The following is a 27,276-nucleotide window of genomic DNA, read 5'->3' on the forward strand; positions in this document are numbered from 1 at the left end:
ACAGTGCTATCCACATGTGCTACCGTGCTGCCCGGCATGCGGTGTGGAATGCATTCAAGCTGCTCTCGAGGCACCGAAGCATGGCATTTCGTCGAAGGTATGTAACCTTCTACTGGAGGTTCTGAAAATTACTTTGGGAACACATCGAGAGACTTGCTGGGACACTTCGCCATCACTCTATCATTATTTAATTCTGGGAGTTCTCTGAGGATTTCATCTAAACAGAGTGAATACTGTGTTACTCAATCTTGTTAGAGTCATCAGGAAAAAGGTAGTGCTTGGTCCTGGACATCTTGCTGGTTATTCCCCTGGATATGGAAGAAGAGCGGAGGTGGTCAGGTGGCCAGGCAGAACAGTACCAGAGGTTGCAGGATAGCAGGACAAGAGGGAGAGTTGGGCTCTTTCTGAGGGTACTGGTCAAACCGTCTATGCCAGCATGATCCCTGGTGCTGCATCCAAGAACCTGTGCACCCTCTCGCTTGGTCTCTGAGCCATCCTGCAGTGCGTCACTGTGTGCCAGCACACAGTACACCTTCTGTGAAGTGGGTGAATGGAGCCCACAATGACTACTCCAGAAAAATGAATCAGTGCTTGAATGCTAAATCTGCTGGTGTCTGTTTTAGTGTCTCCAGGCAAGTGCAAAGTATGATAATCTGCAATTAGGCCCAAAATTATGTACTAAAACCAGACTTTCAAACAGATGTGTTTTATTAACAAAGCACCCGTTTAGCTTCTGTTTTCACCCTTTCACCAAAATAACCCCCAGTATGTTTTGCAATGGGGATTGCATAACCAAATTGCATGTCTATTGGACACTTGCTCAAGTGAGGGAGCGGATGGACGGTATTGTATCTTTTATATCCAATTATTTGACCAGCAAAAATGTCACTTGCTTGGGGAATAGAAACCGATGTCTGATGATTTTATCGTCCGACCATGGTAGAAGACATTATTTGTATGATTGATCCCTTGATATTCATTCAAGGTTGAGGTGCGAGTGGAAATGGCGACACACTGATGCACTGGTCAGCCACTAGAACAGTTTGGAATTGCAATGCAACTTGCAAATCACTACAATATAACTTAGAATTTGCCAAGTTTTACATTGGAACGAGTCAACCTAATTGCATAAAGAAGTGAAATGATTAATGTACTTTTTGGCTTTATAAGTTTACTTCACTTTTCTTGTTTTATCAGCATGTTAAAAATATATTTAAAATAATGTATTAAATGATTATATATCTCATGAATTGTTTAACGTCTTACAAACTAGCTCAATTTAATGGATTACTGTTTCACAATCGGGTCATATTGCGAGGATCATAAACTGCAACTGGGGCACCCCATAGCTGTTAGATTTTATTCCGCACTCTTTGACTCAATTTTTTAAAAATGCAACTCGCTGCAAGTGTAAGCTGATAATTATGTGTGAGGGCAACAGAACATTTCGGGGCAGCACGGTGGCGCAGTGGGTTAGCCCTGCTGCCTCACGACGCTGAGGTCCCAGGTTCGATCCCGGCTCTGGGACACTGTCAGTGTGGAGTTTGCACATTCACCCCGTGTTTGCGTGGGTTTCGCCCCCACAACCCAAAGATGTGTGGGCTAGGTGGATTGGCCATGCTAAATTGCCCCTTAATTGGAAAAATGAATTGGGTATTCTAAATTTTAAAAAAAAACCAGAACATTTCGGGCTTCATTGAATGGACCAACAGCTTATTTCCCAAACTAAGAAGATTCCAGGGTTGTATCGGAAACAGGAATGGCGGTGAAGGAGGGTGAAGGTACTGGAAGAGCAATAAAGAGAGGGAAAGAAAGATTAGTTTAAGCATAAGGGATAGCAGAGACAGGAAGGAAAAGTATGATTTTTAAAAAAAATACCCATTTTTAAAATCTCTGGTAACAATTTACAATGTGCAGGCATGGAATCGAACACTTCTAATTGTTCCCATTCTGTGCGGCATTGCATTATCAATTACTAAGCTGTCAAAAGGGAAGTTGTGCTTTTAATTACTGTACTTAACATTTTGTGATGGCTTTAATAGGCAATGAATGTTCAAATCCAGGAAGTTCTTAAAAGTATTTAGGAGATTGAGGTTTGTGCGATGCAAAAAGTGGAAGCAATGTAAATCAATCAGCAGAGCTGGAGGTTCACAACCTACTGCATATTTCTAAATTCGCTGAAAGTACTGGCCAATTTTCACATTAATAACACCATGTGACGCTGACGCACTTATTGTTTCAGCAATTTCTGGCCCATGAACAAGATACAATGGAAATGATATAACTGAGTGAATACATCTGGCTATAAAGAGCATTATTCTGCAGTTCAATAAAATTGGTTCCGATATCATAAAGCAAAATAGCAACCTCGGGTGTTCTATAAAGTCATCAGAACGTCTGAGTTAGAACTTTTTATTCCTTGCAAATATATTGCTTTAATATATATCACTGTGGCATTGCAGTGCTTTACTTTGCTTACTGTTGCTTAAGGACTTAAGTATGTTGATCTGCCCAGTCCAACTACTGCTTTGCTGCAAATGTTTATTATTTTTTCTCTGGCCGTTGAAAAGTGAGAGGCAGTGGGTGACTTGGCAGGCATTTTAAATTTAACTTTATAGAAATTCTGTTCCTGAAATGACTTTGATTTTTTTTTGCTCGTTTCTTTGACTTTCAAATTTTGCTGGCAGCATTAGGAAGGAGAATAGATGCATGTGGTTATAGGAGCAAGAGTATAATAAAGAAGTGTGAGAGCATTGGGCCTGAAGGTTAATTATTTTCAAAAGCCAGCTATTGCTGTGTAATCACATTACAGGTTTATATTCTTACAAATTAGATATTATTACTCTGTTATGGCAATGCTATTTATCAGTTGTTAGGTTTTCAGCAATGGCAGCGTAATTGGTAATCCTATAGGATGTGGGAAGCTGGAAAGAGGAGGAGGCCATTCAGCCCCTCAAACCCGCTCCTTCATTTAATTTGATCACAGCTATCTGTATTTTAATTCCATCTACCCACCTAGGTTCTGTAACCTTTAATAATCTTGCCCAACAAAAATTGACTAGCCTCCATTTTGAAATGTGGCTCCCTTCCAAACCTCAATGGCTCTTAGGCAACGAGAGTTCAGATTTCTATTTCCCTTTGTGAATAAGTGCTTGCTGACACGTAAATCATTTGTTTTGATGCAGGCTACTGGCATTTGTCTAACACTGATATATGTGCAAAATGCAATATAACTTTCACTGCTGTGTACCTCACTGTGCATAGACGAACATGCAAATTAGGATTAGGCCACTCAGCCCCTCTAGCCTGCTCCATGATTCAAAAGATCATGGCTGATCTGAATTTAACGTCAACCTTACATTCCTGCCTACTCTTTTCACGCCATCGGTAGGGGTTGCGGAGCAGGGAGTTGGGGGGGGGGGGCATTGGCCGTTCATGTCCTGTGCTAGACTTGGGGGCGGGGAGTGGGTGATGGGTGTCTCAGCACCTGCGAGACCACCATGCCAACCACTAGTTTGCCTCAACAAGGGGTCGGTGCGGCACCTGTGCCACATCCTCGCAGATTTGGCACCACATGAAGGAGGAGGATACCTGCTCCCGGTGGCCGTAAAGGTCACCACAGCCCTGAATGTTCACGCCTCAGGATCATTCCAAGACTCGAGCGGGGACCTGTGCGGTATCACACAAGCTCCTGTCCAAGTGCATCCATGAGGTCACAGATGCCATGTTTCCCTGGGCAGCGAGCTATATACACTTTGACATGGACCAGGCCCAACAAGATGCCCGGGCAGTCGGATTCTCTGCCAGCGACGGGAGGCCCCAGGTCCAGGGGCTAATAGATGGCATGTGTGTATGGCCTTGTGCTCACCGGGTCTCCTGGGAGTTCCTTACATTAACAGGAAGGGGTTCCACTTCCGGAACATTCAGCTCATGTTCAACATTCAACATTCACCACCACATGAAGATTATGCATGTGTGTCATGCTTCCCAGGAAGTGTGCACGATAGCTATATCATGGGGCAGTCGGACATCACCGGCCTCTTCGAGGACCATTCCTGGATGGCCGGTTGGCTCTTTTCGGATAAGGGGTATCTACTGAAGACCCAGCTAATGGCGCCAATATGGATACTGGTGACCAGTGCGGAGACCCGATACAACGAGGCCCATGTGGCCACAGGGTTGTCATTGAGTGGTGCATTGACCGCTTTGGTGGTGCATTGCAGTACATCCCCCAGAGGGTCGCCTGCTTTGTGGTGGTCTGCTGTGCTCTCCACAACCTGGCACAGCAGTGGGGCGACATGCTGGATGTGGAGGGAAAGGAACATGTGGCCACCTCCGAGGAGGTACTGGAGCATGAGCCCGGGAAGAACCCGCAGGAACAGCTGGAGAGTGGAAGACTGGCGGGAGCAACATGGGTCTGGCTAGCCTGAAGGGCCAGGGAGGCCCTCATCCTCGCCCGCCTCACATAGGACTCGTTGATCATTCCCCACTCTCCCTGCCTTCTCCGCTCCATCCTCCTCCCCCATCCTTCTGCCTCCCCTCCCCCCTTCATCATCCTCCACTCCTCCCGCCCAATTCCCACCCTCCCAGCCTCCATGTAACACCACTCCAGGGCGATAGGACTGTGTCGGCTCTGTCACTGGGTCATGGTCGAGGGCAGGGTTGATGGTAACCTGCAGAGAGCTGAGCACTGGTATTCCCATTCAATGCCATAATCTGACCTCTGCCTGTCTGTCGAGCGCTCGCTACACCCATCAGTTGCACGAGGTGTGCCGGGGTGGGGTGAGGGGGAGCCCAGGACCCCATGACCAGGAAAGTGTTGCATGGGATTGGTGCTCGGTCCGCATTGCGGAAGAACGTGCGAGGTCAACAGATTTTAATGATGTACATAAATGTCCCCAACTGGTTCACTCTCCTGAGGTGCCACCCCACTCTCCACCCCTCCCAGACCCTCCCCCACCCTTTCCCTTGCCCCCTCACTTTCCCCCTACATCCTCCTTACTCCTGACCGCCCTCCCTCTCAGTAATCCTCAATGTGCTTACTGCTGCATCTAGGTGTGTCCCCAGGATGCACATCAGAGGTGGAGGCAGCCTGCTGCTACCATGTCCCATGGCCTTTGATATCCCTGGTGGGTGTCCTCTGGGGGCTCAGGTGCTGGAGGGCCCCAGTGTACGGGCTGGTGGCACATGCAATGCCATACCGCACTGTACCAGGTGTAGACTCCGAGATGCGCCATTCTCAGGGGGTTAAACTCGGGGGAGCTGGTGGCCGTCATCGCCACTCCATCGGGTTGACAGCCAGAACCTCCTCTTTCCAGTCAGTGCCCATTGGGCCCTGGGGTTCACCTCTGGATGGAGGGGCAGCTGGATCGAGCCCCGGATGCCCCTGCGTCATCTGGCACTACCAGCCCTGGTGGCACCCCAATGTCTGCAGCATTGTGTTGACACCCTCGACAATGCTTCTCAGTGACTGGGACATGCTCTACAGCACCCCTGCAATGCCCACCTGTGACTGAGACATTCCCCAGCGATCATGACATGCTTTGAAGAACCTTGGCTCTGTCCACCTGAGATTGGGACATGCTCCGCAGTGCCTCGACTATGCCCACCTGAGACAGGGACATGCCCTGCAGTGCCTCATCAACTTGCACCTTGTACTGGGTGATGAGCCCAGCGACTGGCACATGCTGTCAAGGCGCTCAGCCATAGCCGTCACCAAATGAACCATGCCTTGGACATCTCTACTAATGCTGCCGATGTTGTATGCCAGACTCTCCCCCACGGTCGCACCCTAGCAATGTTGGCCTCGGTGCCACGCATTGCTATGCTATCTTCTGCGCCCGTAGCCTCTGGGACTCCAGGGGCGAAATTCTCCCCTACCCGGCGGGGCGGGGGGGGGGGGGTCCCGGCGTAGCGGAGTGGCGCTAACCACTCCTGCGTCGGGCCTCCCCAAAGGTGCGGAATTCTCACGGTATCATCACAAGTGCATCCATGAGGTCACAGATGCCATGTTTATTATCTATTAAACTTATTTACTTCACAGTATAAATATCAGGCCCTTTTGCTCATTCGTTAGACTTGACCTCGGACCTGAATTGCGACAGGTGCCAGGAGCCGAATCTCGCAGCTGCTGTCAATCCCGAGGTCCCAGACGAGCAGATGGGCACGAGATTCTTGTGTTATCTTCTTTTTTTATATTCTTTTTATATTATATTCTTATTTGTATTATTCTTTGCTAATAGAGTAGTCAAACTTCTGTGTTTGTTCTCTTTATTACATTGTGTCCGAATCACAAAGCACCCTTGGAGTAATCCAAAACAGGCTCAGTCTGTATGGCATTAACAACTCATGTTTGACAGGTCACCTGGTGGGGGGCAGGTAAATCCTCACTTCTGCGACGACCACTATGGTGGGCACTGCTCGGTCCTTGGCAACCCGGGATCTCCAGGGCCTGTTCCTCATAGGGAGTACAACTCTTATGTCCGGCACCCCGCCGCCCATCTGGGCCCTCTTTCGTCAGTTGTGGGCCAACTTCTCCTGTGGGGACACAGAGGGGGCATCGTGTGTTGCACACGTGGTTACTTGCGGGGAATTGGGGGAGGGAGCTTGGGGAGATGGGCCGTATTAGGGAGAGATGGAGAGTATTGGGGGGATGAGGAGGATGGGAGAATGGGGAGTATGGGGGATGGAATGTTTTGGAGGGGTTGGGAAGTATGGTGGGATGGGGGGTGGGGGGGGGGGGAGTATGGAGGGGGCATGCCCTCGAGCCTCTGAGCCAGCATTTTGCCATTTAATGTTTCCTATCTTCTGGCTTATGGCCGGTCTTCCCTTTTTTTTCATTCTCCCCAATTTCACCTGCCCAAAAACATTTCTAACTTCCACTCCCCTGCCTGTCCCCTAACCTCATCTAACCTGCACATCTTTGGACATTAAGGGGCAATTTAGCATGGTCAATCCACATAACCTGCATATCTTTGGGCCAGAGACCCAGGACAATACTCTGAGCACATGTGTTCAAATCCCACCATGGCAGCTGGTGGAATTTAACTTCAATTCATTAAAATCTGGAATATAAAGCTAGTCTCAGTAATGATGACCATGAAATAATTTCTGATTGCTGCAAAAAACCCATCTGGTTCACTAATTTACTTGTGGGAAGTGTCATGTGAGAGTGCCTTTAAGAAATGAGTGTTTAAGAAATGTACCTTTAAGAAATGAGTTTATCAGTGATGTCAGAGTGAGGGTGGAACTGGGCTGTCTGTCAGCTTTTTACTTTTGTTTTAGGCTGTTTTCTGCAGGGTGTGTTTTAGTTTTGTTTTCAGTGTTGGAGCTGAAGCCTAACGAAGCAGGTGTACTGTTGATCTCCCTGCCATGAAAAGACTATCTCTTGATCATTTGGCGAATTGAGAAATATAAATGTTTTCAGTAGTGAATGAAAACCTGATGTGCTTCTGTCAAAAGTTGTTTCTTTTGTCTTCTGGATATTGTTTGGGAAGTTATTAAGGATTACTTATTGTTGTATTCTTTGGGGGTTGTATTTGAATTAATGGTTGCTAAAATGTTCACTGTATGTTTTAAAAAAGGTTAACTTGAATTCATAGAATAAACATTGTTTTGCTTTAAAAAATACTTTTCCATTTCTGCTGTACCACACATGGAAAGTGGGCCGTGTGCTCCCCTTACCACAATCTATTAAAGGTTGTGGGTCAGATGAACTCCATGATACACTTTGGGTTTCTCTAAACCCTGGCCCATAACAGAAGGAAATCTGCCATCATAAGCCTGGCCTGGACTACACAATACTCCAGACCCACAGCATTATGGTTGACTGTTAAATGGCCTCTGAAGTGACCAGGCAAGCCTTTCTGCACCAGGGCAATTAGGGATGGGCAACAAATGCCGGTCTTGCCAGCGATGCCCACATCCTCTGAAATGTAAACAAAAAACCTGTCTGACCACACAGCCCTTGACTCTCTTCTGTTAACAATTCAACCGAGACCTTGCAAACCAGTGAGGCATATCAGCTGACATAAAATTCAGGTCCCTTGAATGGTGACTCAAATCCACCACAACAGCTCTTGGATTACAATATCTCTGAGCTTTCTTTAAGTGACTAACTCTGAAAATTGACTCTTCTGTTGACAATAGACTGCTTGAAGTTTCAGGGTGGCTGAGCTAGAACTTCAAACACACTGGAGCCGTTGCAATTTATTTTTTTGATGCATTCAACTTATTTATTTTGTGTCACTTTGCAAGAAAGATGCAGCTCTGTAATGTCACAGTCTCTGGGTGCAAGAGAATTTAGTGAAATAGCATGATTTAGGATTCAATCCAACTCCCCGGTCCATTGATTTATAGAGTGTGAGATTAAGTCCTGGAGTTAGTAAGTGAGGCTTTGAACTGATTGAAATTGCAAACAGGATTTATCGGTGCATTTATACTGGTTGCCGAGTAAGTAGAATTCAGCTTTTCTGAACATGTGATGCTGTGTTTCAGCAAAGTGTCAGGGGTTGACTGATTTAGGCTACTTGGAGCTCTTCATTTCCATGTATGGAGGTGCTTGAGGCTCTGCACTTGCTGCAACAGTAAGAATCTGTTCAGTGACTTATAACTGTATGTTAGGGTATCTTTCAGCTATAAATGCTGAGCGCTGTTCACATTTTTTAACACAGAATAGTGCCTGTCATGCTTTGTCACTAAAATTCCTGGTTCTGTGCAGTACATCCAGTTACTGGTGCAATGGAAGAGAAGCCCATTGGACTGCATTGTCATAAAGAAGTTTTTTTTTATAAATTTAGATTACCCAATTATTTTTTCTATTAAGGGGCAATTTAGCGTGGCCAATCCACCTACTCTGCACATTTTTGGGTTGTGGGGGCGAAACCCACGCAGACACGGGGAGAATGTGCAAACTCCACACGGACAGTGACCCAGAGCCGGGATCGAACCTGGGACCTCAGCGCCGTGAGGCGGTTGTGCTAACCACTAGGCCACCGTGCTGCCCTGTCATAAAGAAGTTAAAGAAATTATGATGAACCTTTCTAAAATACTGGGTGGGATCTTACCAAAAAATGGCAAAGTGTCAGTTCCGGTGAGAAAAACGGTGCAAATCCCACTGTCGGCAGGAAATCTCATGGAACATGAAGTCTCTTAAACAAAAGTTTTTTCTTCATGTGAATCACTTTGTGCTTGTGGTGGCTTCCCGCTCATTCGCTCGCCCTGTGGCAACTGCTCAAGGAGATGGTGCCGTCCCTTCAACGCAACAAGGCCAAAACTGCGAGAGTGGTGTCCGCAGTAATAATAATAATAATCTTTATTGTCACAAGTAGGCTTACATTGCAATGAAGTTACTGAAAGGCCCCTAGTCACCACATTCCGGCGCCTGTCCGGGTACACAGGGAGAATTCAGAATGGCCAAATGACCTAACAGCACGTCTTTCGGGACTAGTGGGAAGAAACCGGATCATCCAGAGGAAACCCTTGCAGACACGGGGACAACGAGCAGACTCCGCACAGGCAGTGACCCAGCCAGGAATCGAACCTGGGACCCTGGCGCTATGAGGCCACAGTGCTAACCACTGTGCTCCCGTGCTGCCCCATTGGAGACCTTGGTGCACGACGCCCACTCCATGGCGGGGGACATCTGCTCCAGGGCTGAGCTCATGGCCTCCATGGCTGAGGGCATGAGCTCCATGGTGCAGGAATTCAACTGCATGGTGCAGGCACGAGTGGGAACTCACAAATGTCAGCACCAGAGACTGGTGGGGCTTCCACATCTCACTCCAGCTGCCCCTCTATTCCATGGAGGGGTGCCAGGGTTCCAGGCATCCGAAGAGAAGAATATTGGCAGGCACACAACTCAGGGCCCTCCAACCCATCTGACACCCCCCCTCCCTGTAAGCAACACATCTCCAGCCCCAGGCACCGAGGAGGGCAGCACTGCAACACCCATGCTGCCCAAAGGTAGACCCTGATCTTCATGGTCCAGGCCCCGAAGAGACGCCCGCCAAGGTCATCTCAGGAAACAGGGCTGCCTCAACCTCAGCTGTAGATCCTGGGGATACAGCTAGATGTAGTGGGAGGATGAAGAAGAGTAAGAAACAGTTGGCACCCAGTGGTCCCGGGCAAACATAAACACTAGTTGAGATAGGTTACCACAGTAATAAAGCACATATATTAAACATCAGTTTGTTCACCAGCAGGTCCTTCACCCTGCCACTTCATGGTGCCGTGCTCCGCAAACTCCCCCTGCCCCATGCTGAATCAGCGCTTCATCCCTGTGGAGTGTGAAAATGGCAGCGCTATGTCGCTCCCACCCCCTACACTGATGACTCAGAAAAGATGTGCTGCTGTTGGCAGGGGCCTCCCCTCCAGAATCAACGCTCACGCATCTAATTTCTGTCATTGTTCTCCAGGGCTGACAAAGTGTAGACAGGCTGACCCACCTCAGATGTTAGTTGGAGGAATACACTAGGACCCCTGACCTCGAAGCCTCGCTCTGTCCTCACTGCAAGTCATCATCATTCTCACACAGAGTCCGGCCAATGGTTTTATTGCTCTGCCCATGAACTTGGGGCACCATCACGAGAATCTAGCACTGGCACCACAGTAATGATGAGATGTCACACCTCACGGTGGGAAAGCTCCTCACTCCCTCGTCCGGATCGTCCCCAAACCGAGAGGCTATGAAGTCAGCCCTGGCACCTTGGCATATGTGAGCCTTCGCCATTGCCCGAGATCCTTCCTCCTCCTGCTTCTCTGTGGGTTTCTCCTCGCTGCCCGCCTCAACCTCCTTCTCTTCCAAGGAAATGTGGCCCTCCTCATCTCCTCCTAGTCCAGCTGGTCTCCCCTCTGCAGCGGCATGTTGTGGAGAACGCAGCAGACCGCAATAATGCAGGACGCCCTCTGAGGGCTGTATTGGAGGGTACCCCCTCCACCCTCCCCAACTGGTCCAGGCACCGGAACCGCATCTTCAGCAGTCTGATCGCCTGCTTGACCACGCACGTCAAAACATGAGATTCATTATAGCCATATGAGTCTCTGCAGGTTCATCAGCCACCTCATGAGTGGGTAGCCTTTGTTCCCGAGGAGCTATCTCTCCAGCCGCTGCTCTCTCTCTCAAAAATGTCCCAAGATGTAACTGTCATGGATGTGCCCTGGGAATCGGGCACATGCACCTGCATTTTGTGCATTGTGTGGTCACAAAAGAGTCATGGGGGGAAATGGTGTGTGAAAATCAGAAATTGCGATCTCGCCGGCTGAATCACGTTTTCCGATTCTCTCCAGATTTTGTGCTGGCGGGGATGTTCTCACTGATGGCTAACGTGGCCTCAAAATCACCTCCATCAGTTCTGTCTCAACTGGAATCTTGTATCTAATTCTGGGTGCCAAGCAAATTGCTCTTGGATAATCAAAGCAAAGTACTGCAGAAGCTGGAGATCTGAAATAAAAACAGAAAGTGCTGGGTCTCTTGTTGCTCTGGAACTGGCTCAGAACCTTCTGGAATTTCAACAGAACATCAGGTCGAGTAGATTTATCCTACCTTTTGTGGATAGGACTTACCAGAGCCCCAGCTGCACTGTAATAGTCTGGCTAAGGGAGAAGTTAGCTCTGGTGTACAGGTGTTTGATGCACCAAATCACTTTTTAATGTCACATGAAGTGAATTAAATTCGATGGATACCAACGTTTATGATGACATGGCCCTGGCAAGAGGCCAGATCAGATAATACACTTGGCACTTTTGGCTGAATACATTTTCGAGCAATTCAGTCTTGTCTCTTGTGTTCATTCGCTGAACTCTACCATGATTGCGACTGGAGATGTTAACAGGGTTAGTTGTCTACCTGTGCACCACCATTCTTGACTGGGTGTGATAGGGCCACAGTCTGATCTATTGGAGATGGGACCATTTGGCTCTGCCTGCAGACTTCCCCTTTTGCTGGTTAGCGCTGATAGTAGCTTCACTTGGCTCACACGTTGTTCTGTGATACGTCTGATACTACATCTCATGTGGCTTTCTGCATTGAAAGAGAGTTGGTTTACTAGTTTGTTGGTGGCCAAGGACTGAAAGAGATGCCTGGCTCAGAGGTTGCTGATTGTCATGGTATGCAGTTCTGCAGCTCGTGGAGTCCCATAGTGCTTCATGGATGCCCTGCTGTCTATTTTGTCTGTCTCATTTAGCATAGCTGTAATGTCACACTGCATGACGATGTGTGGCCTGTAGTGATCTGTACATCTGTACATACATCTGCACATACACCAGGGATTGCAGCACAGATGTAACAGCCACAGCGCCACTAGAGGGCAGCATCAGAGACAGGTATAAAGGGTCGAGCTCAAGGCAGGATCCACCTCTTTCAGAAGCACAGAGCTAGGGAGCAGCAGCAGACAGAGACAGCTCAGCCTAGGCAGTTTACCTTAGTCTCACTGGTGATACCTCTTGACTGTTTTACACCTACTTGAGCTCTGGAAGCAGAACGAACCCTTTGAATAAAGAGCTTGTGTTAACTGTAAGTCTACAGTCTTCATTCAGACTTAGAGAATAACATATGGTACCAGGGGTGATTTCAGTAAGCTAGCTAGACACCAGCAAGAGAAGAGGACTTAAACCAGACATTCGACCACGGAAGGCCTTGCACCATTCGGACCCTTCAGATACCAATCGGCACGGTGGGCCCAATCCAACCTCCACGCCTGCTCAAGACCACTGGTAATATGCATTCCAATTGGAAACTTTTTATACAACAGTTCAAAATATATCTAGAAGCTAAGGATCTAACATGAGCATCTGATGCCAAGAAGATAGCCTTGCTCTTATCCATGGCTGGGCCGCAGGCATTAGAAATATACAATTCCTTTACCTACCTGGCAGGGGAGGACAAGGGCAAGCTGGAAATAATCATCAAAAAAATTCAAACCCACTGTCAATCTGAAGTCAATGAGATATTTGAAAGATTCAAGTTCACCAGGCGCTTGCAAAAACCGGGAGAATCGTTCAGCAGTTTTGTAACTGATTTAAAATTACTAGCTCAATCCTGCAACTTTGAAAACCTCCGTAACTCCTTCATCAGAGACCAGATAGTCAATGGTATATCTGATGAGGGACTTAGAAAATCCTTATTAAAACGAAAAGAGCTAACCCTAGAAACAGCCATGCAAAGATGCTCTACTTGTGAAAAAAGTAAAGAATAATATGAAGAGTTTACTTACCGGGACCAAGGCCTTCACCACGAGGTCGAGCCCTTCGAAATGGTGGCCCAGGCTTCCAGGAGGCACTCCTCGAACGGCAGTCCCGCTCGCGCGAACCTGGACGCAGGCCACACGCATGTGCAGTTCTCCCGAAGATTTGACACAAGATTTGACACAGAAGAAAGACCTACTGCGCATTGTTGCTCGTTCTACTGTTAGTGTGATTAACACGCCTCCATTTAAAGGACATGTGCTTAACACTGGTTTGGCTCTGTATCTGTATCTATGCTCAGGAGTCGCCAGGTGCCGTAAGAGACACCGTCACAAGTTATCAAGGTCAAGTTCAAAGCAATAAATCTAAACACCAATCAGTAAGTCCAAACAATTAGTGTTTATTATAACAAATATAATAAATACTCATGCACACGCTAAAAGACTAATACTTATTCCTACTATTAAACGACTAATTACTTATCTAGAAAGGAACAGGCAAGGTCAGGGGGGGTAAGGCCTTCTCCCGTTCTTGGTCTGCAACTTCTGGTTATTAAAGTCGGCAAGAGTATAAGCAATGCCTGGGTCATGTAGCGATCGTTGTTTTGGCACTTACTGATAGATGGCTGATGCTCAACGGCCGGTGATGAAAGACAGGATCTGGAGGCTGGGGTTGGAGTCTGGAGTCAGGATGCAACAGCCTAGGCCGGAGTCAGGAAGCAACAGACCGAATCATGTGCTTGACCTTCTTTTTATCGGTCCCAGGAGGTTCAGTCCCCCTTGGGGTGGTTCCCTCATCGATTGGGTCTTTCCCAATCGATACGTTTTGAACTCCCCTATCCTGGGGTCGTTTCTCGATGGTTGGGGCGGTCCCTAGGGCTCATTGTCCTGGTTTCTCTGGCGCCATTCTGGCTGGGTAGCTATAGAAAAGTATCGATTGATACTTAAAAATGTTTCTATTGTATCTGGGACTGGGCCGGTATCATCTCATTAGTATGCAGATCGCTTTCCTATTTGCACCTTTGGCTGGGTTTCTGCAACTGCCTTGAAACCGGTTTTGTACGTGAAAAATGCTAAATGCTTCTGCAAGCTGTGTGTCCTTACTATGGCTGTTTTTCCCTGTATTCCTTGCGGTTCTCCATTTTGTACACTGGTGTCCATTTTAGAGGGCTACATTCCCTCCTTGATCCTCACGAGAAATTGTGAAGGATCACCTATGTATGGTTCTTCTATGTTACTTCGATTTCCTTTGGGTTCCTTTTCGGGTTCCCTGACCTTAGCAAGTTCCTGGGCGTCTACTCTGTCCTTAACTATGGCAAGAACATTTTAACTCACATTTTCTACTTGGCGCTATGTCAAAGGGGACATGCATTACCACTATTCGGGAACCTCTACCTGTCACAATTCCTACTCTCATCTTACTTTAAACATTTCATCACATTCTAAAGTCTTATCCATTGACACCACATTACATGTCGCTTTCTGACTCGGCAGTCGAGTTCAGAACCATATAATACATCAGTGTCTCATTTTTATTTACATATGGCTATCAATACATTTCCTATGCATCAAGGGGTTGGGGGGATTGGTGAAAACCGAAAATAGGGGATTGAACTCCATAAATGGTTGAGGGGCAGGAACGGGAGGCTCTCCTTTTCCATTTCCTCAACCTGAGCGTCTGTACTATGATGCAGAGAATTGCAATCACCAACAGTGATTCAATCACATACGACATCGAGTACCAGGTCATGAATTTCGTGCACCAGGTCTGAACCTCACTGAGCAGCGCTGAGCACGGAGAAGTCGGTGTGTGGGAAACATTAATGGCGGGGGTCGTGGGGGAAACATGATTTGCTTCTACATGCAATAATACAATAACATTTAAAATATATAGGTAGGCTTCCATCATGGTCTTCTTTGTTCTCTTCCTTCTCATGGCCGATCCTTGCCGTGAACACTCCTTCGACTTTTCGAAAGCTATGGGATCAAGCACAGTATCTGTCAATACACAGTTTAATATCTGTACTGTTAGTGTATCTGTCCTCTCATTCCAATTGACCCTTAAATGAATGGCCAAGTCACACCCTGTGACTCCCCTCATTTTTTCTCAAATGCGAATTTAGGAGCAGATATACACCTAACAACTTTTCTACTGCGAGCCGTCTCGCAGGCTTTGCGATTTACCATCCAAATGTTCCTGGATGTAAATAGCATGTGGGATGGCTGCCGAAGGGCTACCTAAAGAAAAATGAAACCAAATTTGAAACGAAGAGGTCGAATGAGTTGCGTATGGGCCTCTACGGTTAAGATTTGTATGGGATCCCCGGGTAAGGCGTGCTGTGCCGTACCCGAGCTTGGCTGACCAAAGGGGTTCTCAGACAGGGCGGGTCCTCAATGCCGTTTCTCCACTGCCTGAGCAACCTGAAATGAACGGGTATGAATGTATTCATCGTGGGATTGCAGCCTCTATTCACAGAATAGAGGGGCACCTGAAAAACAAGGGAGGAGCCAAGATGCTCTAACATCTGAAAACAGGGGACAAGTTGTGAACCGTGTCGGTTCACCAGAGGATACTTAACTGAAGTTCTCAGAGGTATCTGCGGACAAACTAACGTGCGTGCGAGGCGGTCACAAGCTTTTCAGCTGAAAAGAAGATGGCCAACTTCCAATCAAACCTTTAACAAACAACAAAGTGATCTGATCTCCAATCAAACCCTTAATATTATCAAAAAACAAACAAACACAAACAAACAAAACATACGTGCAGGTTCCATCAGAAAGGATATCGCTTCCCTCAAGCGGTTCCTCTTTTACATCATCTGGACACCTCACTTCTCCTCTCTCTCTGTGAACAGGGTCACAAAGGGGTTGCCGTATCGGGAGTCAGACATCATGTCTTTCTCTTTTCCTGGATCCCACACTCTTGTATGGATCAGGCATGCGATCTGTGCGTTATGTGACCGGGGGTCACTCTCATCATTGCGGACAAGTCTCCATGAATTGTCCCTGTGCCAAAGTGTGGTATCCAAGTTTGAAGGGGCATTGTCGGTGTCGTCGGGGTCGGGTGGTGGGTCTGGATATTTAACGTAGGTAACCTCCATGGGGTCACTGGAGTTGGGGTCGTAGTCGCTGAAGTGGGGGCTGTAGGGTGGGGTGCTGTGGCTGTCCTCATTGTCAGAGTCAGTGTCGCTGTCTCTGCTGTGGCAGCTTGTGGGCATTTCAGGGCGTGGTCTGAAGTCAGTGGGCGGAGTCGTGGGCGAGTCCGATGAGGAACTGGTCTGTGAGGGGGATGGTGGGAATGTGTCTCTAGTGGACGGGGCGAGATGTTCTGCTGCGTCTAGCAGGACATGGTGTGTGTGGTTAGATTGTGTTCCATATGCCTTCAGTTGGTTAATATGAAACCACGCAGTCTTACCGTTGGGGTATTTTATTCTGTAAACGGAGGGGCTAATTTTGTCCGAAATTGAATACGGGCCGGAAAATTTAGGTGCCAAAAAGCTGCTGGGGTTATAAACAGATAACATAACCTATTGTCCAACCTGAAATTCTGTGGGGTGTACGTTCTTATTAAAGCAAGCTGTACTTTGTTTTCGTCTTTTTCCCAATTTTACTGCGGCTGCTAACTGTGCAGACCTCACAGTCTCAACTAGGTCTTTGACTGCCTTCTCATGTGTGAGGGCCGTCACTTCAGGGCTAGTCATGTCCAGTCCTAAAAGGAATTCTGTACCTTTCATAGGGCGTCCGGTCATGAGTGTGTGTGGGGTGAAACCTGTGGATGATGAAACCGTGTTGCGGATGAACATGAGTGCGAATGGGAGTACTGAATCCCATGTTGAATTGTTCTCCTGAACCATTTTTCTAAGGGTCGATTTTAGGGTCCGATTCATGCGTTCGACTATCCCGCTTGACTGGGGGTGATACGCAATGTGGAAATTTTGTTTAATGCCAAATATTGTCAGGACGTTCTGCATGACCCGTCCTGTGAAGTGAGATCCCTGATCTGACTCTATACTTCTCGGGAGACCCCATCTCGTGAAGATGTGGTGGGTCAGGATCTTTGCAGCTGTCTTAACTGTATTGGTTCGTGAGGGGAATGCCTCTACCCATTTGGTAAAGGTGTCTATAACGACCAGAACATATTTATAGCCATTCCTACAAGGGGGCAATGGTCCTATAAAATCGATCTGGAGGTTAGTCCAGGGGCCATTAACTGGTCGAGTATGTCTAAGTTGTGCCTTTTTCGAGTACCTCTCCGGGTTATTTTGTGCACAAATTAGGCAATTCTCGATGTGATGGGTTACATCGTTTCTTAAATTTGGCCACCAATAGAGTTGCCTGAGGTGCCTTGTGGTCGGGTCGATCCCTTGGTGTCCATGACTGTCATGGAACAAGGCAATCATCTGATTCCTATCCTGTTCCGGAACCACATAAAGTTTATCCTTAATGATCACACCCTCATGTGTGGTCAAAGCGTGTCTGAACTTATCGTATTGGTGCACAAAATTTCATTTAGAAATCTCCCTGAGATCTCTATCCTGTTTCTGTGCCTCAACTAAATCTTTAATTTCCGTCTGTGAGACCTGAACTGCACTCACAGGGGGCGCTAGCTGGTGCGCTAGCTGGGGGTGTCCAAAAGTGACCTCACCTGGAACCTGCTTTTGCCAATGCGTCGGCTTTTACATTTCCAGGGGGGGATGACCTATGGTGACTTCTAACTTTGATTATGCCATACGTCCTATCCTTTGCCTTGTCTAAGATCTGGCGGAGTAATGGGGCTGATGGAAGGGGCTTCCCGTCTGCGGAGACAAAACCTCGTGTCCTCCACAGGGGTAGAAAATCGGTCAGGCTGTTACAGACGTACAAACTGTCCGAATATATGTCTGCCGGGCTGGGGAACGAATCTGGGTGGTCCACTATGTATGCGATGGCCGCGAGCTCTGCTGCCTGCGCGCCTAAGTGTCCTGGTAATTTTAAAGAGATTTCTTCTAATGCGCGACCCTGCGCATCCTCAACATAGATTCCGCATCCAGTGATGCGTTCTCCATCTAAAACTGTGGATGAACCGTCCACATATATTTTCAGTGGGACACACGTGTCTGTGTGCTGGGGGCTCTGGCTTGAATTCCCTATCTTTCTGGGGGGTGTCTTTGCTATGAAGGGTCCTGTGTTGTGTAGGGGTGCTACAATTTCGCATTCATGGGGCTGTCCTGGATATTGGAGGTTGTCGGCTAAAAATGTGTGTGTCCTGGTCCGTTTAACTGTAATGTCCCGTCCTTGTAAAAGTAACGTCCATCTAGCTGCCCTAATCTGGCTAACTGAACCGTCCTTCAGTCGACCGTCTAGGAGTAACTGTGTGGGGGTGTGCTCGGTCAAAATGGTGATGGGATTGAGTCCGGTAATGTACGCGAAGTACTGAACTGCCCAAAAAACTGCTAGGAGGTGCCTCTCGCAGGATGAAAATCCTTGCTCTACGGGGTCTAAAAGTCTGGAGGCATAAGCCACCGGTCTTAGCTGCTCGTGCTGTTCCTGGAGTAGCACGGCCGAGAGGGTCAGATCTGTGCTCGCTACCTCTATTGCATAGGGGGAGAGTTGGTCTGGGACTTGTAGCGCGGGTGCTGCGCTAAGGGCTTTCTTTAAATCTTCCACAGCCTCTGTATGCTGCGGAAGCCATTCCCATGGGGCTCCTTTCTTAAGGAGGTCTGAGAGTGGGGCTGCCTTTGTCGCGAAGCCATCGATATGGTTCCGACAATAACCAACCAGTCCTAAGAACGACCGGAGGGCTGAAACATTCTGGGGAAGGGGCAATTTGACAATCGAATCAATCCTTTTGAATTTGATCTCGCGTTTGCCGTGCGTGATGACTGTACCCAAATACATCACTTTGTTCTCTAATATCTGGGCCTTTCTGGGGTTAACTTTGCATCCGATCGAGGTTAAAAGTTCCAGGAGCTCGGCCAGAAGCGTAATGTGCTCTGCCTTTGTGTCTGTCTGCAGTAATAGGTCGTCCACATACTGTACCAGACATTCGGGGCGGGAAAATTTTACTAAACCATTTGCCAGTTGTCGGTGGAAAATGGAGGGGGAATTGTGGAATCCTTGTGGGAGTCATGTCCACGTATACTGCTGTCCTTTGAATGTGAAGGCAAATTTGTACTGGCACGCCTTTGCCAATGGGATTGACCAGAAGCCATTGCTAATGTCCAATACCGTGAAATATTTGGAGTGGAGTCCCTGTTTGAGCATGGTCTCGGGACTTGTTGCTACCGTGGGGGCTACTGCTGGGGTTACTTTGTTGAGCTCCCGATAATCAATGGTCAGACGCCATGATCCGTCGGGCTTTCTCACTGGCCAAATAGGAGCATTATTGGTCGAGGCTACTGTCCTAAGTACACCTTGCTCCAATAAGCTATCTATTACTTTTCATATTTCTCCCTCTGCTTCTAGGGGAAATCGGTACTGTTTCTGTGGTCGGGGGTCAGATCCGGTAACTTGAACTTGTCCTGTCATTCTGCCGCAGTCGTGCCGGTGACTGGCAAATGCTGTCCTGTGTTTATTCAAAACTGTCCTAACCTGTTTGTCCGTGCTAAGCGTGGTCGGGTCGAAACAATAGTCGCCTACTGCGCTAATCCTATTCGCATACTTTCCTACTGTGAGAGTAGCGGGTGCTCTGTCTGATTTTGCCATTCGCCAGACACACTGGTTTACTGGATCGAACGACAGGCTATGGGCATTCATGAAATCTATACCCAGTATGTGTTCTGCTGTACGGGGTAGATTAACTAATACAACGGGGTGTCTGGTAGAATTGCTACGGGGGCTGTAATGTGTCCCTGCTGTGAGTGTCCTGTAAAACCGCTGAGTGTAATGGTGGATGTGGTCGGCCACGTGTCTGCCTGTGCCTTGGTGGTGGAATTAATTATGGTGCGGGACCCTCCTGTGTCCCAAAGTAACTCTATGGGCTTCCCTCGAACCTTTGCTGTGACTACTGGTCTCCCGGATTGGTCCCAGAGGGTGTCACAGACCCAAGTGGGGGAGCCCGAACACCGTCAGTCCGTTCCGTCCACATTGGTCTGTCCTGACTGTATTCCTATATTGTGAATAGGCTTCGCTCTATTTCTGTTCAGAGTGCCTGTCTGCTGGCCTCTCTGTGATCTTTGGGGTGCATTGCATTCCTTAGCAAAATGTCCTAACTGACCACAGTTGTAGCATCCCTGCAACTTCTGTGGAGGGCTGTTCTTCCCTTTGTTTACCCATGCGGGGTTTTGGTGCGCTCTCACTGCCTGAATGTCCGCTGCAGCCTGAGCTTCATCTGGGGTCTTTATTTTAATTTTGCCCTGAACCGATTGTTCCCAAGCACGGGACAATCTTTTCAGAACCCATTTCTCGTTATGGGCCTCCTCTGAGGGGTCGTAACTATTGCAAGCACTTTGTCCTGCATCTGTGGCATGGGAGATTATGGTGCGCGTCCATTTAACCATGTTGTCACGGTTCAAATGCGCTCGGTTTAATTCGCCAAAAACTGCAGTGAAATGGATCCACAGCCTTCCTGCAAATGCTGTGGGATGCTCTGTTCTCTTTTGTCTGCATTTATTTAGTCCTTCAACTGGGTCTCCTCTGTTATACCCTATTGCATCTAAAATGGAGGTGTGCATTTCCTCTAGTGTGCCTCCTCCAACGTTCTGTGGGTCGGGGAGGGCTGCTACTCCGGATGCGTCTAAGCTCAGAACCGTGAGCTTAACCTGCTCTCTATCGTCCAGGCCGTACATGGTAGCCTGCTGTTTAACATTTGCGAAAAATTGGTGGGGGTCTGCGGTGGGGAGAAACGGAGTGATTTTCTCACATGCGTCCCTGAGTTGCGTTACAGTTAAGGGGGTGGTGTAGGTGATATCGGGTGCGCCGTCTGTGGTTGCCTTTCTTTGGGTGGTGACTGGGTTCATAGGTAAGGGTGCTATCTGATCTGTGGGGGGTTGGGGTGCTTTCCTCTTCTGCTGCGCTGCTGGCGCACATGTTCCTTGAACATAGCGCTGCACTGTCTCACACTGTTCCTGCCAGTCTGGGACATTCTCCTCATCTAACTGCGTTCCAAAGGTGCTTTGGAACACATTCTGCACTGAAAGCAGCGATTGCAGCTCTGCAATCTGCTTCCTGCATTTTGCATGGTCCACTGTGCTCTGTCTTTGCTCAGTAGTGGCAGCATGGAGTGCTCTTAAAGCTGCCTTTAGGTCAGAACATTGCCTCTGCAATGTCTCTACCTGCTTTTCCGATTCCTCTCTTATCAGGACTGCACGTTGCACATCTTGATAGGCTTTTTCGTATTGGGTCTGGGAACTGCTCAGATGGGCTAGACACGACTGATGTGCCCTCTTGGCATCATCCACCTCTCTACCCTTCTCTGCCAGCTTCCCTCTTAGATCTAAGTTTTCCTTCTCGATGTCCCTGACATCCACTTTACTCATTCTATTCCTCTCTTCTAACTCTGCTTGGAGCGTCCGAACGACCTCCTCAGTGCCTCGCAACTGTGCCAAACAGGACACGATTGCCATCGGCTTGCGTGCTTTACTCGGATTTTTCTTATGAATTTGAGAGAGGTTCTCCCACCAAGTATGTCCTATAGTCCCGGGACCTGTCTCCTCATTCATACAGAACTCATTCCAAAGTGGCCATCCCTTTCCTTTCAGATATTTGCAGAGTTCCAGCTCCCACACGGGACACTGGCCTACTCTGCTACTGCTGGTCGCTGCGACCAAGAACTGCTCTGGGTTCATGAGGCGTTCCATTGCCTGCATGGCCATTTTCTCTTTCTTACTTAAATTTGGAACAGGGGGTGTTGAGGTAATGTTTTAAAAGACGGGTAAGGCTTTCGCTATGTTCCGCTTACAAAACTCCCGACAGTTCGTCGCAACAAAAAGCTCTCAGGTTAACCTTACAACCCTGTTAGTACGCATGCACAAAACACACTTTCGAATTATCGTTATTGGTTTGAACACCTTGACCACTTGTGATTTTTCCTTTTCTCCAATCAGATTTCTGATTCAAATTTCTGTCTCAACTGGAATCTTGTATCTAATTCTGGGTGCCAAGCAAATTGCTCTTGGATAATCAAAGCAAAGTACTGCAGAAGCTGGAGATCTGAAATAAAAACAGAAAGTGCTGGAAAAACACAGCAGATCTGATCATACTAATGTAGAGAGTAACAGAGTTAGCTTTTCGAGTCCAACATAGCTCTTCTTTGAAACTGCTCTTGGGTCTCTTGTTGCTCTGGAACTGGCTCAGAACCTTCTGGAATTTCAACAGAGCATCAGGTCGAGTAGATTTATCCTACCTTTTGTGGATAGGACTTACCAGAGCCCCAGCTGCACTGTAATAGTCTGGCTAAGGGAGAAGTTAGCTCTGGTGTACAGGCGTTTGATGCACCAAATCACTTTTTAATGTCACATGAAGTGAATTAAATTCGATGGATACCAACGTTTATGATGACATGGCCCTGGCAAGAGGCCAGATCAGATAATACACTTGGCACTTTTGGCTGAATACATTTTCGAGCAATTCAGTCTTGTCTCTTGTGTTCATTCGCTGAACTCTACCATGATTGAGACTGGAGATGTTAACAGGGTTAGTTGTCTACCTGTGCACCACCATTCTTGACTGGGTGTGATAGGGCCACAGTCTGATCTATTGGAGATGGGACCATTTGGCTCTGCCTGCAGACTTCCCCTTTTGCTGGTTAGCGCTGATAGTAGCTTCACTTGGCTCACACGTTGTTCTGTGATACGTCTGATACTACATCTCATGTGGCTTTCTGCATTGAAAGAGAGTTGGTTTACTAGTTTGTTGGTGGCCAAGGACTGAAAGAGATGCCTGGCTCAGAGGTTGCTGATTGTCATGGTATGCAGTTCTGCAGCTCGTGGAGTCCCATAGTGCTTCATGGATGCCCTGCTGTCTATTTTGTCTGTCTCATTTAGCATAGCTGTAATGTCACACTGCATGACGATGTGTGGCCTGTAGTGATCTGTACATCTGTACATACATCTGCACATACACCAGGGATTGCAGCACAGATGTAACAGCCACATCACCACTAGAGGGCAGTATCAGGGACGGGTATAAAGGGTCCAAGGGAGGTTCCGCCTCTTTGAGAAGCACAGAGCTAGTGAGCAGCAGCAGACAGAGACAGCTTAGCATAGGCAGTTCACCTTAGCTTCACTGGTGATACCTCTTGACTGTTTTACATCTAGTTGAGCTCTGGAAGCAGAACGAACCCTTTGAATAAAGTGTTTGTGTTAACTGTAAGTCTACAGTCTTCATTCAGACTTAGAGAATAACATATGGTCTTGTGGTAGAGGTAAGACTTTGGTCCAATGCATTTTGCTGCAGGTTCATGTCCAGAGTAAAAAGAATAAACTGTAGAATTTGTCCAATCATTCCTACTAATTACAAGTGGAAATTAATTTCTTACAGGTAAGGTGATGATAGATACATTGGATTGTGGCATTCACATCTGCACCTGTTTATGAAGCAGTTACTGGCTGACTATGTACAAGCAAAAGTCTAACTGTAATCATCCCAATGTTGGGTTAGAAGAAACAGCTTCTAAAGCAGGGATCTCGATTTCACCTATTTGTGAAAAGGCTTCTATTTTCCTCTTGTGAAGCATATCAACTAGATAGCTACACAGAGAATTCCCTTTGAGCACAGAGAGCTGAGAACTGGCGCTGTAAAGAGATGGCAAGTTTTGTCCAGAAACCAAATAGTCTAGAGGCAACTTGATGCATTGCCTGTGATACATCCAATATGGTGAGTGTGACATGTGTGCCGGTGATGCACTGTCCACCATATCGGTAAAGGCTGCAGTGTAGGCACCATGGCCATCGTCCGAAAATGGTGTTGTGTCCATTCCATATACAAATAGAGTTTTTGCGGAGACACACTGTTGTTTGCTCTGTTTACACAGCTCCCCGTCATTGAGCTGCACTGTTTCTCCTGAGCACCATGTGCTAAAATCCACAAAAAATCTGTGGGCAGCTGTCACCGTGAAGAACAGCGAGTGACATTCATTGGCCACTTACTGTAAAATCAGAGTTGTTATATTCCAATTACTTTTCAGCCCAAATATTCTGCCAATCCTTTAAATTACATGACACAATATGATGCAATTCTGCTGCTAAAATGGCAGTTCTTCACCACCTTGAGCCAGCTGATGATTTTCTTCCCCCATTGGGTGAGTTTATTTTACTTTTGTTGGCTAGTGTTTTGGAAACAGGCCATATAACTTACCCTAACTCTGAAACACTTGACAGCTTTGCATTAATACATTGCAGATGAGAGTTTATATGTATATATATATATATATATATATACGAAACATGTTCCAACAGGAATGTTGAAAAATTATCACACGCCACTCAACAGTTTTGAGAACTTTAAATGACGCTTGCTATCTGAGCAAGATAGAATTAATGGAATGGGACTGTTCACATTCTCGTGATCCTGATGGTATCAAAAGTGGACAAATGACAATAGCTGAGAGTAAATTCTCAATCTCTGCTTTGGGTTGAGAGCAGAGCATCGCAGGCAAACATTATTCCCTGTATACTGGCATTGTTTGAAAACTGGAGGTTTCGCCTGAAGAACTGAGTAAAATAATGATTTTGTACAATGAATTGATTAATTTTTTTTACTGGAGGAAATGGAATGTCTTAATGACTGTTCTGTGCTCTGTTAGATTGTCTTTTTCTTTTCTCCAAATGTAACTAGCTTTTCAACTTGTTCCCACTGGTTCCTTCACACACGGTGCCAAGGATTATTCTGCAAATCCATATCTGCATCTGGCAAAACAATTTTGGAAATTCTGAGCAATTTCAACATGGATTCAGGTGGGAAAGGTTTGATTTGTTTTCTTGTAGAGCTTGTTGGTGATTTTACTATAAAAAGCAAAGAAAATCTTTATCCATGCACTTTTAAGTCGAAACTTTCCAATCTTCTGGTCCTGCCAATGGCGACCTGCCATGGTGCCTTCCCCAGTGGCAGAAGGGTGGGGCACACAAAATCCTATTGACATCGGTGGGAACGGAAGAACCCTCTGCCGGCCAATGGTGGGCCGCTTCTGCTTACGTAAAATATGCTGCAGTAGGGTGGGGGGAGTCCGCGCCCCCCGCCCCCAATCCCCGCCCATAGAGTCATTATACAGATCGAGCAGAAGAATTCTCATCATATGATTAATTAACTAAGTGTGATCATAAATAAATAACCTTTATTGTCACAAGTAAGCTTACATTAACAGTGCAATGAAGTTACTGTGAAAAGCCCCTGGTCGCCAAATTCCAGCGCCTGTTAGGATGCACAGAGGGAGAATACAGAATTCTCAGATAGTTGGTATAAGGTGCTAATGCGGGAAAATGGTGTTTCATAGAATTTACAGTGCAGAAGGAGGCCATTCGGCCCATCGAGTCTGCACCGGCTCTTGTAAAGAGCACCCTACCCAAGGTCACCCTATCCCCATAACCCAGTAACTCCACCCAACACTAAGGGCAATTTTGGACACTGAGGGCAATTTATCATGGCCAATCCACCTAACCTGCACATCTTGGGACTGTGGGAGGAAACCGGAGCACCCGGAGGAAACCCACGCACACACGGGGAGGATGTGCAGACTCCACGCAGACAGTGACCCAAGCCGGAATCGAACCTGGGACCCTGGAGCTGTGAAGCAATTGTGCTATCCACAATGCTACCGTGCTGCCCACGGCAGCCCACGGTTGAGATAACAGATCAAATATAATCTAGTAGAATGGTGAAGCAGGATGGAAGGGCCTGTTTCCCGCTCCTGTTTTCTATGTTAGGGCGAATAAGGGAGAAGAAAACCAATTACTGCAAATAGATAACTTTTGCAGATGGATTTAAATTGAATAACCTGTAATGAAACAGACACAGCAGCACCAAAGGAACAGGAGGCAGACATTCTGTCCCTTGAAATTGTTCCACCATTCAATTAGATCATGGCTGATCTTTGTTCTCCATCTCCCAACCTGATCCCTTAATAGCCTCACCCAATGTAAGTCTGTCAATCTCAGCCTTGAAAAGTTTAATCAACACAAAATCCACAGCCTTGAGAGAGAATTCCACATTTAACTGCTATTTCTATGAAAATGTGCTTCCTGACCTCACTCCTAATGACATTTGTGCCACTTCATCTGGACTCACCACTCAGATGGAATAGTTTTTCTGTATCGACCGTACCAAAACTTCAATAATTCCATCTACAAGTTTGCTGACAATGCAACCGTAGTAGGTCAGATCTCGAACAACGATGAGTCAGAATACAGGAGGGTGATAGCGAACTTAGTGGCGTGGTGTAACGACAACAATCTCTCCCTCAATGTCAGCAAAACTAAAGAGCTGGTCATTGACTTCAAGAAGCAAAGCACTGTACACACCCCTGTCTGCATCAATGGGGTTGAGGTGGAGATGTTTTTGTTTTGTTTTTTTATAAATTTCGAGTACCCAATTCATTTTTTCCAATTAAGGGGCAATTTAGTGTGGCCAATCCACCTACCCTGCATTTATCCAGAATCTGCTTCCATTTCTGTTCTTCAACTTCCCGTGGGCTGTTGGGAGGTCTGTAATACACCCCCGTCATAGTGACTGCCCCCTTCCTGTTTCTGAGCTTTACCCACAGTGCCTCGTTGCTTGATTCTTCCATGGGTGTCCTCCCTCGGTACAACTGTAATGCATTCTCTAACCGTATTGCAACTCCCCCAATCTTTTACCTTCCTCCCAGTCTCGCCTAAAACACCTATATCCTGGAATATTTAGCTGTCAGTCCTGTCCCTTTTTTAACCAAGTCTCCGTTACAGCACAAATGGAACTTCTCATGGAACGTCAGCTGCAAACGCACTTCAGCCTGGTGTCCGATTTTAGCGGGACGGTACACTGTGGACAGGAGCAGCTGGGGAATTGTCCTGTCGAGCGTGCTCCACCTAGACAATTCATGCCAGGTGATGCAGTCAATGTGCTCAACTTTGGAGGTGGGACCAAGTGACATCCTAGCACTTTCATTTAGCAGACTGGGCCTGTGTCACACTGGATCCCTGTGCAG

This window comes from Scyliorhinus canicula, chromosome 1, assembly GCF_902713615.1.
Source record: "Scyliorhinus canicula chromosome 1, sScyCan1.1, whole genome shotgun sequence".
Lineage (NCBI taxonomy): Eukaryota > Metazoa > Chordata > Chondrichthyes > Carcharhiniformes > Scyliorhinidae > Scyliorhinus > Scyliorhinus canicula.